This window comes from Hippopotamus amphibius, chromosome 8, assembly GCF_030028045.1.
Source record: "Hippopotamus amphibius kiboko isolate mHipAmp2 chromosome 8, mHipAmp2.hap2, whole genome shotgun sequence".
Lineage (NCBI taxonomy): Eukaryota > Metazoa > Chordata > Mammalia > Artiodactyla > Hippopotamidae > Hippopotamus > Hippopotamus amphibius.
In genome coordinates, this window is record NC_080193.1 from 124,582,212 (window position 1) to 124,596,081 (window position 13,870).

The 13,870-nt window shown below is 38.2% G+C and overlaps 1 long non-coding RNA gene and 1 pseudogene across 1 annotated transcript in view; one reads left to right on the forward strand and one right to left on the reverse strand.

Moving 5' to 3' along the window:
- Positions 1-565: 565 nt before the first annotated feature.
- Positions 566-13,870, forward strand: part of LOC130858231 (uncharacterized) — a 48,429-nt gene continuing 35,124 nt past the window's right edge. The window contains exon 1 of the long non-coding RNA XR_009055023.1: positions 566-648. This is a non-coding gene — a long non-coding RNA (uncharacterized LOC130858231). The remainder of the gene's footprint in view (positions 649-13,870) is intronic.
- LOC130858228 (60S ribosomal protein L10a-like) lies at positions 9,108-9,775 on the reverse strand (annotated as a pseudogene).

The window sequence follows — 13,870 nt, forward strand, 5'->3', positions numbered from 1 at the left end:
TTAATATCTAAAAATAAACAAGAAAATCTTAGGTAGAATGACCAAATTATGAGCACAAATTTGTAAGCCAAGCAGGCCTAAAAATCTGTTATAGTGGTGCCATCTATAGTGTTAGCAGGCCTGGATCAATTAGTAATTAAACTTGAAGTTAAGTATAATTAATTATATAATTTTCAGCTGTCTTTATCTAATATTATTAAAATTACTTAAGAATTACTAGAGTGATTGTCTGTGATACTGCCTTCCCCAAAAGCTCTCTTTCCTAATAACTGGTATCCCTCTCCCCTCTACCATCCACGTGGTTGTAGGCAGAACTTTTCTTGCTTACATGACCCCACTTCTCCTAGTCACACTTGATGGGTTCAGGGGTAAGCACCTGGCCTAAGACACTAAAATGAGAGGCTTTCCTCTGAATTTTTCAAGCTGGGATCAAGAAAGAGAGGCAGCCACATTGTTGTTAAAGAACACTGACCCAAAGAACTGTTGTTATCCTTGTTTTCCACTTTGTGGGGAAATCCCGTCTGCAGTGAGAGCAGATGTAGGAGACATGCAGAGAGGAGCAAAGCCAACTGTCAAAAGGAATTTTGATGGCAGTGGAGTTCCTGCAGTCGTTTCTGAGGCCCAACTACAGTCCTGCCCATCTCTTAGGTAAGTTTTTTCAACGCTTCCTTGGAATCCATGGGCCAATAATTTCTAACTTTGTCATAGCTAATTCAAATTAGATTTTTGTCACTTGCTATCAAAAGAATTCCCACTTCACTGACAAAGGGAAATACACAGAATAAATTTTTCATAAGTAATAGACATATTTGAGTAATGTCTATTTTATTATACCATATATAAATCCTCTCAGTTCTCCCAATATTAACAATAAAAAATTCAGAATGTTAAAGGATTTTTGATCGTGTGATTTTTTTTTAAATATAGATTTCATAGTCTAGGATGTGGTGGGAGAGACAGGATGTAAGTTTAGAAAAGTAAATTAAGATTAGAACATATAGAGCCTTAAACGTTATGTTAAGGAGTTTGGACTTTATGCTGTAGGTGATAGGGATCCAGTTGGAGGTATCTTTAGGATATTTGGGTAGGTAATTCTGGTGGCAAAATGGAACTTCAGTTAAAATGGGAAAACGTTGGAGACAGGTCCTCCTTCTGGAAACTTAATCATTTTGAAGGCTCTTCCAGATATCAGAGGCTGAGTCGATGAGAGACTCACCTATAAAAGTTACCCTGAAAATGGTTGAGAGAGGGAAGAATTCAAGAGACATTTCAAAGGTAGACTTGACACTACTTAATGACCACTTGGACACAGGGAATGAAAGTGAGGAAATATAGAAGGACTGTGAATAGATGGTGATACCATCAACACAGGAGAAAGAGGAAGAACAGATTTGAGGAGAAGACCCTAATCCAAGTGAGCATCACCACTGACCTTCATGGTCTATTTAGTATGGTGGTGTGCCCCCATATAGCACTCACAGTATCTGTCGTTTCAAAGACAGCCATAATATGATTCTGTCTTAGAAGGTTGTTTGAACTTTATTGGAACACTTCTGCAGTGTAGGAGACCAAGGAAATCATTAAGTTCTGGAAAGTTAAGATTCCTACTTGGACTCTGATAAGGAAGGTATTAATTATGGTTTTGTCATGCTGGTGAGTATTGGTCTAATATAATATGTTTTATATATTAGATATATAATATATAATGATATATTTTATTTATTTATTGGTTTGACTTAATGAATATAGTTAAAAGAATAATTATAGCCAACCTAAAATTTTATATATCAAAAAAATATCATCAACTCAATGCCATTGTAGAGGAATTAAAATTTTATAGTGAAATAAAGTTGGAAAGAATATGATAAAGTGATATAAGCCTCAGATTTTCAAAGTAAGTATTTCCATGTTCAAAGCCAGTAACTAGTAAGCCCCTTTTCACTATAATTTCCCTGGGGGGCTAAATTGCTCTTGTCTACCTGATTTCTAAAGCAAAATTATAAAATGTCTTCAGTGTAATTTGCTCTGTGTTAAAAGCAGAACTAGTCACAGTCCCAACTTGCCCAATGACATTCCAATATTTTCTGAAAAATGCAAAATGCCAATTTGTGGATGTGATTTTGTCAAAAGTAAAAGCTCAGCAGCTCATAGACTTGTGAAATAACTGACATCTTTATAATTTTGACAGCTCTAATGAGCTATGGGAAACTTTGGCCAAATTCCACTCAATTTGACTTGGTTTCCTTACATCAGCACTGATAAAGGGAAATAGCAAACTACAAATGTAATTTTACACGTTCTGTTAGCCACACTAAGAAAAGAGTAAAAAAAAATGTGATATTAATTTTAATATGTTTTATTTAGCCAAAATTTTCCAGAATGTTATCACTTTTTAACATACAGTCAATATTTTTAAATTTCTAATGAACTATGTTACATTATTTTTTCATACTAAGTCTTCAAAGTCTGGTGTGTATTTTATACTTATGGCACATTTCAATTCAGAGTAGCCAAATTTCAAGTACTCAAAAGCATATGTGGACAGTGCAGCCTTAGGTAAAAGTCACAGCTGGAGACAGTTAACATCTTTCAGAGACTTGTGCTGCCTTCCCCTTAAATTACACAAGTACAACATTCTTAGCACAATCTTTACCACTTATAGCTGGAAGGCCATTCCAAGTCTGAGGGGAAAATGTTGTATGATGCAGATTATAAATATGCATTCAAATATTTAATCTCTTTTATTCTAGTGTCTATCCCTGCAACTCTCTTTTCCACATTTTGAAGCATAGAAAACGGTGGTATTTTTCTGAGTACCACCATGAGTTATGGATTAGATAACAAGGAAGCATGGACTTCCCATTAAATGTCATTTATTTCCAATTACAGAAGTAATATGCGATTCTGGTGAGAGCGCTAGCTTAGGAGGCAGGCTTGAGTTTTCATCCTGGCTATGCCACTAACAGTATGACTTGCAACAGTTCAAGTCAATTCTTTGAACATTTTCTTATCTCTAAAATGAAGACTATAGGGGACTTCCCTCATGGCGCAGGGGTTAAGAATCTGCCTGCCAATACAGGGGACACGGGTTCAAGCCCTGGTCCAGGAAGACCCCACATGCCGCGGAGCAACTAAGCCTGTGTGCCACAACTATTCAGCCTGAGCTCTAGAGCCTGTGAGCCACAACTATTGAGCCCATGTGCCACAACTACTGAAGCCCACACACCTAGAGCCCGTGGTCCGCAACAAGAGAGGCCACCACAATGAGAAACCTGCGCACCACAACAGAGTAGCCCCCGCTCGCCACAACTAGAGAAAGCCTGTGTGCAGCAATGAAGACCCAACACAGCCAATTAAATAAATAAATAAATAAATAAATAAATGTATTAAAAAAGAAGAAGAACCTATGCATTCAGACCATTTGGGTTTTCACACTGATCCTACTACCTTTCAAGTTAGCCACATATGAGTGTTACATGCTACTACTTGGATCATGCCTCTCTGGGATCCTCCCATCTCCTGGTAACTCCGTAAGCCAAACTCAACTCTAGCTTCTCTCATCATCATCCCTGCTCTAAAGAGAACATTCTCCAAAGTGCTGTCAAATATGCTGAACTTCTCTTTGTAGATTTGTTTCTCAAAGCCTTTGTGAAGAGTATCTTCTGGACCCTTTTGGAAAGACACAGTTGAGGTGAGTGATTGGGTCAGAAATGATAAATCCACTCCTGCGTTCTGATCTCCTGAAATTTTTTAATTTGTTCTTTTACATTTTACCAAAGAGATTTGCGTCTCAACTGCAGTTTGCATAAGTCACCATTGTGTCCAGATTTAAATCAACTGTTAGCAGAATAAACAGAATTACGCCCAGTTTCTCAAGCTAAAACAGTTGATCCAGAATCTCTTGTGAAATCTGTAAAATCAGCCCACTCTAAAACTGTGTCCTCTTTTTCATTCAACATTCTTAAAGTCTATTCTAACCCACATTCCACAGATTAATCAGCAAATTTCTTCAATTCCTTTGATGCTTGATCCATCTATTCCTGAATTCCTCTTTGTAATTGGTCTTTTGAAGCATACGAGAATTTGACTCTAATTAAAGATCTAAAGATAATGCAGGGTGAGAATAGGGCATAAAAGAACTGGCCTCCTCTTATAAAGTAACTCCCTTCCATATCTTCAGACAAAGGAGAAACACCCTCATAAGCAAAAAGAGACACTGCTTCAGCTGGCAAATAAGGCTCAGTGGAGTCTGGGAGTGGGAGTCCTCTAATTTCTCCAAATTCTCTCCTATGTAGCATTTCAGTTTTAAAGCTGTAACTTTTTTTTAATTGATGTGATAAGATTTGCATTTTATTTATTTTTTATTGAAGTATAGTTGATTTACAATATTATGTTAATTTCAGGTGTACAACATAGTGATTCAAAATTTTGGGTTTTTTAAATTTTATTTTTTTTATTTATTGGCTACGTTGGGTCTTTGTTGCTGCACATGGGCTCCTTCTAGCTGCTGAGAGTGGGGGCCACTCTTCATTGTGGTGTGCAGTCTCCTCACTGTAGTGGCCTCTCTTGTTGTGGAGCATGGGCCCCAGGTGTGTGGCCTTCAACAGTTGTGCCACATGGGCTCAACAGTTGTGGCTCACGGGTTCCAGAGCACAGGCTCAATAGTTGTAGCACACAGGCTTAGTTGCTCCATGGCATGTGGAATCTTCTCAGAGTAGGGCTCAAACCCATGCCCCCTGCATTGGCAGGCAGATTCTTAACCACTGAGCCATCTAGGAAGTCCAAAATTTTTGGTTTTATAGATTATGCTCCATTTAAAGTTATTATAAAATATTGGTGATAGTTCCAGTGCTGCACACTATATCCTTGTAGCTTATTTATTTTATACGTAGTAGTTTGTAACTCTTAGTCTGCTTCCTCTGTCTTGCCCCTCCTCCCTTACCTTCACCACTGGTAACCACTAGTTTATTCTCTATATCTCAGTCTGTTTCTGTTTTATTGTATTCATTCATTTATTTTTTAGATTCCACATATAAGTGATAATATACAGTATTTGTCTTTCTCTTTCTGACTTATTTCACTAAGCACAATACCCTCCAGACCCATCTATGTGGTTGCAAATTGCTAAATTTCATTCCTTTTTATCACTGGGTAATATTCCATTGTAAATATATACCACATCTTCTTTATCCATTCATCTATTGGTAGACACTTAGGTTGCTTCCATATCTTGGCTATAGTAAATAATGTTGCTGTGAACATTGGGGTGCATGTCTTTTTGAATTAGTATTTTCATTTTCTTTTTCTTTTCTTTCTTTTTTTTTTTTTGGTAGTAGTGTCACTTTTTTTAAAAAATTTTTTTATTTATTGTCTGCGTTTGGTCTTCGTTGCTGCATGTGGGCTTTCTGTAGTTGCGGAGAGCAGGGGCTACTCTTTATTTCAGTGCACAGGCTTCTTATTATGGTGGCTTCTCTTGTTGTGGAGCACAGGCTCTAGGTGCACAGGCTTCCGTAGTTGTAGCCCATGGGCTCAGTAGTTGTGGCTCACCGGCTCTAGAGTGCAGGCTCAGTAGTTATGGCGCACAGGCTTAGTTACTCTGCGGCATGTGGGATCTTCCTGGACCAGGGCTCAAACCCATGTCCCCTGCATTGGCAGGCAGATTCTTAACCACTGCACCACCAGGGAAGCTCAGTATTTTCATTTTCTTCAGATGTATACCAGGAGTAGAATTGCTAGAGCATATGGTAGTTCTGTTTTTAGTTTTTTGAGAAATCTCTATACTGTTTTCTATAGTGGCTGCACCAATTTACTTTCCTACCAACAATGTCCTAGGTTTCCCTTTTCTCTATATCCTTGCCAACATTTCTGACAGGTGTGAGGTGATAGATATTTCATTGTGGTTTGGATTTGCACTTCTCTGATGATTAGCAATGTTGAGCAGCTTTTCATCTGCCTGTTGGCCATGTCTATGTTTTCTTTGGACAAATGTGTGTTCAGTTCTTCTGCTCATTTTTTGATTAAGTTGTGGGGGTTTTGATATTGAGTTGTATGAATGCTTTATGTATTTGTCATATCATTTGCAAATATTTTCTTTCATTCAGTATGTTGTTTTTTCATTTTGTCAATGGTTTCCTTTTCTGTGCAAAAGCTTTTAAGTTTAACTAGGTCCCATTCATTTACTTTTTCTTTTGTTTCCTTTGCCTTCAGAGACTGATCAAAAAAATATTGCTGTGATTTGTGTCAGAGAATGTTCTGCCTACATTTTCTTCTGGGAGTTTTATACTTTCCAGTCTTATATTTAGATCTCTAATCCATTTTGAGTTTATTTTTGTATGTGATGTGAGGAAGTCTTCTAATTTTATTATTTTACATGTAGCTGCCCAGTTTTTCCCAGCACCACTTATTGAAGAGACTATCTTTTCCCATCATATATTCTTGCCTCCTTTGTCATAGATTATTGACCATAAGGGCATGGATTTATTTCTGGTCTCTGTTGCATTGATCTATGTGTCTGTTTTTGTGCCAGTGCCATAATGTTTTGATTGTAGCTTTGTAGCATAGTCTAAAGTCAGGGAGCACGATGCCTCCAGCTTTCTTCTTTTCCCTCAAGGTTGTTTTGGCTATTCAGGGTCTTTTATGGTTCTATATACATTTTAGGATTATTTCTTCTACTTCTGTGAAAAATGTCATGGGTATTTTAATAGGAATTGCATTAGATCTGTAGATTGCTTTGGGCAGTATGAACATTTTAACAATATTAATTCTTCCAATCCATGAACATGGGATATCTTTCCATTTCTTGGAATCATCTTCAATTTCCTTCATCAGTGATTAATATTTTTCAACTTATCAGTCTTTCATTTCCTTGGTTAAGTTTATTCCTAGGTATTTTATTCTTTTTAATGTGATTTTGAATGGGATTGCTTTCTCTTTCTGATAGTTCATTATTAGTGTATAGAAAAGCCATAGATTTCTGTATATTAATCTTGTATCCTGCGACTTTATGTAATTCATTTAGTAGTTCCAGTTGTTTTTTGGTGGAGATGTTAGGGTTTTCTATACATAATATCATGTCATCTGCAAATAGTGACAGTTTTACTTCTCCCCTTCCAATTTGGATGACTTTAATTTTTTTTCTTATTTGATTCCTGTGGTTAGTACTTCTAATACCATGCTAAATAGAAATGGTGAGAGTAGGCATTCTTATCTTATTCCTGATTTTAGAGGAAAAGCTTTCAGCTTTTCACCATTGAGTATGATGTTAGCTATGGGTTTGTCTCATATGGTCTTAATTATGTTGAGATATGTTCCTTCTGTACCAACTTTGATGAGAGTTTTTATCATGAATGGATGCTGAATTTTGTCAAATGCTTTTTCTGTGTCTATTGAAATGATCATTTAATTTGTATCCTTCCTTTTGTTAATGTGGTGTATCACATTGATTGATTTGCAGATATTGAAACACCTTGCATCCCTGGAATAAATCCCACTTAATCATAGTATATCATCCTTTTTATATATTGTCAAACTTGGTTTGCTAAGATTTGTTGAGGATTTTGCATCTATATTCATCAAAAATATTGGCCTAATAATTTTCTTTTTTTGCAGTGTCTCTGTCTGGTTTTGGTATCAGGTGGTCTTGTAGAATGAATTTAGGAGTGTTCCCTCCTCTTCAATTTCTTGGAACAGTTTGAGAAGGATAGGTATTGACTCTTCTTTATATATTTGGTAGAATTCCCCTGTGAAGCCATGCAGTCTTAGACTTTCATTTGGTGGAATTTTTTGGTTTGAATGTTAACTGATTCAATTTCAATACTAGTGATCAGCCTGTTCAGTTTATCTATTTCTTCCTGATTCAGTCCTTGAAGATTGTATTTTTCTAGAAATCTATCCTTTTCTTCCAGGTTGTCCAAGCTGCTGGCATATAGCTGTTCATAATATTCTCTTATGATTTTTTTTGTATCTCTGTGATATCAGTTGTAATTTCTTCTCTTTCGTTTCTTATTTTGTTTGTATCCTGTCTCTTTTTTCCTTGATGATCCTGGTAAAGGCTTATTACTTCTTTTATCATTTCAACAAAAACAAAAACAAAAACAAACAAAAGGAACCAGCTCTTGGTTTCATTGATCTTTTGTATTGTTTTTTGTTTGTTTTAATTTTATTTCTTTCCTTTCTGATCTTTATTATTTCTGTCCTTCTGCTGACTTTGGGCTTTGTTTTTTCTTCTTTTTCTAATTCATTTAAACAGTAGCTTAGATTGTTTATTTGAGAATTTTCTTGTTTCTTGAACTAGACCTGTATCACAATAAACTTCCCAGTTAGAACTTCTTTTGCTTCATCTCATAGACTTTTGGACAGTTTTGTTTTTATTTTCATATGTCTCTAGGTATTTCCTGATTTCCTCTTTGATTTTTTTTCATTGACCCATTGGCTTTTTAGTGGTATATTATTTATTCTCCACTTGTTTGTGTTTTTCCCATTTCCTTCCTATAAATGATTTCTGGTTTCATAGCATTGTGGCTGGGGAAAATGCTTTGTATAATTTGTAGTCTCTTAAATGCGTCAAGACTTGTTTTATAGCCTGTCCTATAGCTCTGTCTTGTTTTGTAGATCTATCCTGGAGAACATTACATGTGTATGTGAAAAGAATGCATATTCTGCTGTTTTTGGATGGAATGTCTTCTATTTATCTGTTAAGTCCATCTGGACTAATGTATCATTTAAGACCACTGTTTCTTTGTTGATTTTCTGTCTAGATGATCTGTAATTGACGTAAGTGGGGTTTCAATTTCTCCCTTTATATCTATTAATATTTGCTTTATATATTTAGGTGTTCCTATAATAGGTACATATATGTTAACAAATGTTTATTCTCTTCTGTATTGATCCATTTATCATTATATAATGCCTTACTTTGTCTTTTGTTATAGACTTTGTTATAAAATTTATTTTGTCTGTATGAGTATTGCTACCCCAGTTTTCTTGTCATTTCCATTTGCATGAAATATCTTTTTCCATCTCCTCACTTTCTGTCTGTGTGGGTCTTTAGCTCTGAAGTGAGTCTTTTTTTTTTTTAATGATGGGAGTTTGGTTTATTAAGCTGTGCCTTAGTACAGGCGCTGGAGCTTGCCCATGGTGCTCTTAATGTACAAAGCCCGGACATTCTGCCAGTTTTTCTTGAGCAATGACACCAGAAAGTTGACAGCTAAGTGGATGTTGTACACAAGCTCAACACTTGTCATCTTCACGTGGCCAACAACCACTGCCACACACAACACCTTCTTCATCTGGAACTTGATCGTGGATTTCACTTCATCAACTTTGGCCACCATGTTCTCATTGTGGGTCAGCAAGGAAGGTAACTTGCCAGCCTTATGCAGGCTTGGGCCCAGGATTCGTGGGATCTGCTTGATCAGGGACTCTGAAGCCAAAAAGGCATCATACGTATTGGCCAGCTTCTTGAACAGTTTCTTATTCTTGTTGAATTCTTCAGCACTTCGATATACATGTGGGGGATATCCACGTGAGGGATATCCACAACCTTGGCCTCATCACAATGCTGCTGGGCCCCCAGAACACATACAGAGAACTTGGGGCGGGGAGTGAACTTAAGCCTGACGGTGCCCAATAAGCGTTTGTCCTTCTGAGGATCATAGTTCTTCAGGCTGATCTGAAGCTCCGCCTTCTCCAAAAACTTCCAGTGCTTGCGCTGGTTCCCATGCAGGACTTCCCGTGCTGCCTCCTAGAGGATGTCACGGGACACTTTGCTGCTCATGGTGCCTCACGCTGTGATAACCAGAAAAGAGCTGAAGTGAGTTTCTTTTAAGCAGAACATAGATGGGTCTTGTTGGGTTATTTTTAGCCAATCTGCCATCCTATGTCTTTTGATTGAAGCATTTAGTCCATTGGCATACATTAAAAGTGATTATTGATAGATGTGTACTTATTGCCATTTTTTAAATTTGTTTTCTGATTGGTTTTATAGTTCTCTGTTCTCTTCTTGTAGTTTCTTCCTTTTGGTTGATAATTTTCTTTAGTGGTATGCTTGTGTTTCTTTCTCTCTAGTTTTTGTGAATCTATTGTAGGTTTTTGATTTGTGGTTACCATGGGGTTCATATATGTTGACCAAAAACTACATCTATTTGTTATAAACTGATAGTCATTTAAGTTCAGACACATTCTAAAAAATCTGTATCTTTTATTCCTCTCCCCAACATTTTGTGTTTTTGGTGTCATATTTTACATCTTCATGCTTATCCCTTATCTGTTTAGTGTAGTTATAGTTGATTTTACAGTTTTTGTCTTTTAACCTTTGAACTAGCTTATTTAAGTGGTTGATCAACAGACTTTACTATATATTTGCCTTTACTAGAAGGATTTTTCCTTTCCTAAAAATTCCTACTTCATGTAACCTTGTCTTTTCCACTTAGAAAAGACCTTTAACGTTTGTTTTAAGATTGGTTTAGTGTTGATTAACTCTTTTATTTTGTGATTGTCTGAGAAGTTCTTTATCTCTCCTTCAATTCTGAAGGATAACCTTGCTGGATAGAGTATCCTAGATTGTAGGATATTTTTCCTTTCAACACTTTAAATATATCGTGCCATTCCCTTCTGGTCTGCAAAGTTTCTGCAGAAAAATTAGCTGACAGACTTATGGGAGTTCCTCTCTATTGACTTTTTGTTTTTTTCTTGCTGCTTTTAGAATTCTGTCTTTAACTTCTGCCATTTTAATTATGTTATGTCTTCGTGTGGGTCTCTTTGGGTTCATCTGTTTTGGACTCTGTGCCTCCTATATGTGGATATCTGTTTCCTTCTTCAAGTTCAGGAAGTTTTGAGCCATAACTTCATCAAATACATTTTCAATCCTTTTTCTTTATGTCTTCTCTTTCCGGGACCTCTATAATGTGAATGTTAGTATGCTTGATGTTGTCCTAGAGGTCCCTTAAACTATTCTCATTCTTAATTTCACCTAGTCTGTTGTTAATTCCTCCTAGTGTGTTTTTCATTCCAGTTATTATATTCTTCAGCTCTGACTGGTTCTTATTTATATTTTCTAGTTCCTAAAATTCTCACTGTGTTTATCTATTCTTTTCCCTAATTCAGTTAGCATTCTTATAACTAATGCTCTGAACTCTTTATCTGATAATTATTTATCTCATTTTCATTAGTAGTTTTTTCAGGTTTTTTTCCCTTGTTCTTTTATTTGAAACAAATTCCTCTCTCTTCTTACTTTGCTTAACTTTCTCTGTCTCTACTAAATTAGCTGAAACCGTTATCTATTGTGGTCTTGACAGGGTGTCCTTGGGTGGGAGCATCCCTATGCAGTCTATATGTGCCCAGTGGCTTTGGTGGGAGAGCTGAATCTGATGTGAGCATAGGTCACATCTTCCCCCAGGAAGCTGGCAGCTATCATCTTGGTGGCAGGTGGAGCTGCACATAGAAAGTCTAGAGCCAGAGCCAGATGTGAGCTTCTCCTATGCTCAGTGGCCATCACTGCCCCATGGGGGCAGGGACAGGTCCCAAGGTGCTAGAGCAGAAGCCCTGAGATTGAAGTCTGAGCTGGTTCTGTTCCCTTTAAGTGTGAGCTCTCACCCCTCCCAGCATCATCACCTGTGCCCCAGAGGGGAGCAGTGCTGAAGCAAGAGGGCCTGGAGCTAGTACCTGGTGCAGGTTGCAGTCCTCACTGGTGTGATCCCAGTACACCAGTCAGAGTTCCAGACTGCTCCCAAAATGCTGCCTCTGTAAATGCCAGCAATGGCTTTCCCCACCCTGTTCAGTTGCAGTGCCAGGTCCAAGTTGACTCTGTCCCAACCAATTGCACACTCTCCTCAGCAATGGCACCCTTCACCCTAGTGGGGATCCACCCTAGAACAAGAGCGGACAGTGTGGGTGCTTGACTGGGCTAGAATGTTAACTGAGGCATTGTTAACACACCAATCAAGAGTTTCAGGCAACTCCCAATCTACTGCCTCTGTGAATGCCAGTAATGGCAGCCACCACCTCGTTCAGATACAGTGCCAGGTCTGAGCTGGCTCTCCCCCTTCAACTGCACACTCTCCTTGGCAGCTACAACATTTGCCCTAGTGGCAAGCTGCACCGGAGCTAGAGGACCCAGAGCAGGTGCTTGGCATTGGCTGGGGCACATTCTGGGACGGTCACGGGAAACCAGCCAGAATTCCAGGCAGTTTCAATCTGTTTCCTCCACCTTGTTCCCAGGAGTAAGCAAGTTTGTGTGGCTCTTCACTGGTGGAGTCTAGGTTTCTTACAGCCTTCCTTTTAGTCCCCCTGGTTTTCAAACCAGCTAAGGGGACTCATCTTCCCAGTGTTGGACCCCAGAGCTAGGGTGCTCAATATGTAGTTCAAATCACTCACTCTTGTAGGAGGATCTCTGAGCCCATGATACCTGTCTCCTCTTCTGTGTCGCCCCCTCGGGGTGCAGATCCAAACCCGATCACTTCTTTTCCCTTCTTACCTGACTCCATGTGGATCTTTCTTTACAGGCTTGATTATGTAAAAGTCTTTCTGCCAGTCTCCGGTTTGTCTTCAGTGAGAAATATTCCACATGTAGATGTATTCTTGATGTGTTCATGGGGGTGGAGTGAGCTCCACATCCCCTTACTCCACCATCTTGATCTCCTCCAAAGCTGTAGCTCTGTCTGGATTAACACCTTAGCATATGCTTGTGTAAGACCCCAGGCAAGGAGGTGAATTCAACTGATTTGCAAGTCAGCAGTCACCAAGAACAAATGCTGATTTATAGCTATCTCAATCCTAGGGCTATAAGAATTTCTTTTAATAACTTCAGAGTTTGGGTTTCAGTTCATGTTTTAAAATGAGAATCTAGAGGTTTGTTGATCTCATCAACTGAAGCAGCTATCCTCAGCACACATCTCTTGAATTCCTCATACCCTCATATTGTTCTATGGCAACAACAATTAGGTCCTCCATGGTCTTGTCTTCAATGCCCACCTTAGTCCTAATATTCACAGGCATTAATTTCTTTAGCTGTTTCACTGTAACAGGCCATGGGCTTCCAGTGTCCCATCTTTGAATATTAATTGGGTTTTTATTATCTTCAAACATAATGAGTCTGGATAACTAGAGTCTCCTCATTTCCCTAAGAGTCTGTTGTCTGTAATCAACTCCTCATTACAAGTTTCTGTACACATCAGGAATCATAACTGCAAGCTACCAACTCTAGGTAGCTTAAACAGAATGGAATTTGTTGGAAGGATGCCAAGTAGCTCACAAACTCTGTGGGAAAGTTAAAAACCACGTTCAAGAAATAGACAGAAGCCAAAAGAGACTGGCAACATATAACTCAGCCAAGGACCTCTGTTGGAACGGTCTGGTTAGAATGCTGCCAGAACTTGGCCAAGAGCTGTTAGAGGAAGAGTCTAGGCAGAATGCTTCCAGTGACACTGCTACCACCAGGCATTCTCTTCTCCTGGGTTATTGACATCACCACTGTGTCTGTAAATAACTTGCTGGTCCCTGCACCTTTGCATCACTCTTTGTAGATTCAGTGTCAGAATCTCAGTGGATAAACCTCAGTTATATGCTGATGCCCTTGCTATTTAGAAGAAGGAAGATCTGCCCTTCTTCAGTTTTCATACTGGGAAAAGCATTCGTAAGCTAGGTTAACAGCACACGCATATCCAGGCCACTATACTTGGCATTTTTTTCTGGACTTCCTATTCTATTTTATTGGTCTGTTTATTTTCTTACCACTGTGATATTGTTTCAATGTCAGCCACTTTATGATTTGTTTTTAAAGTCTGATTATTCAAATCCCCTTTCCTCTCAAAAGGTTAAAAAATTTTTTCTTGGCTCTTCTCAACTTTGTTTTTCTCAATGAATTTCAGAACTC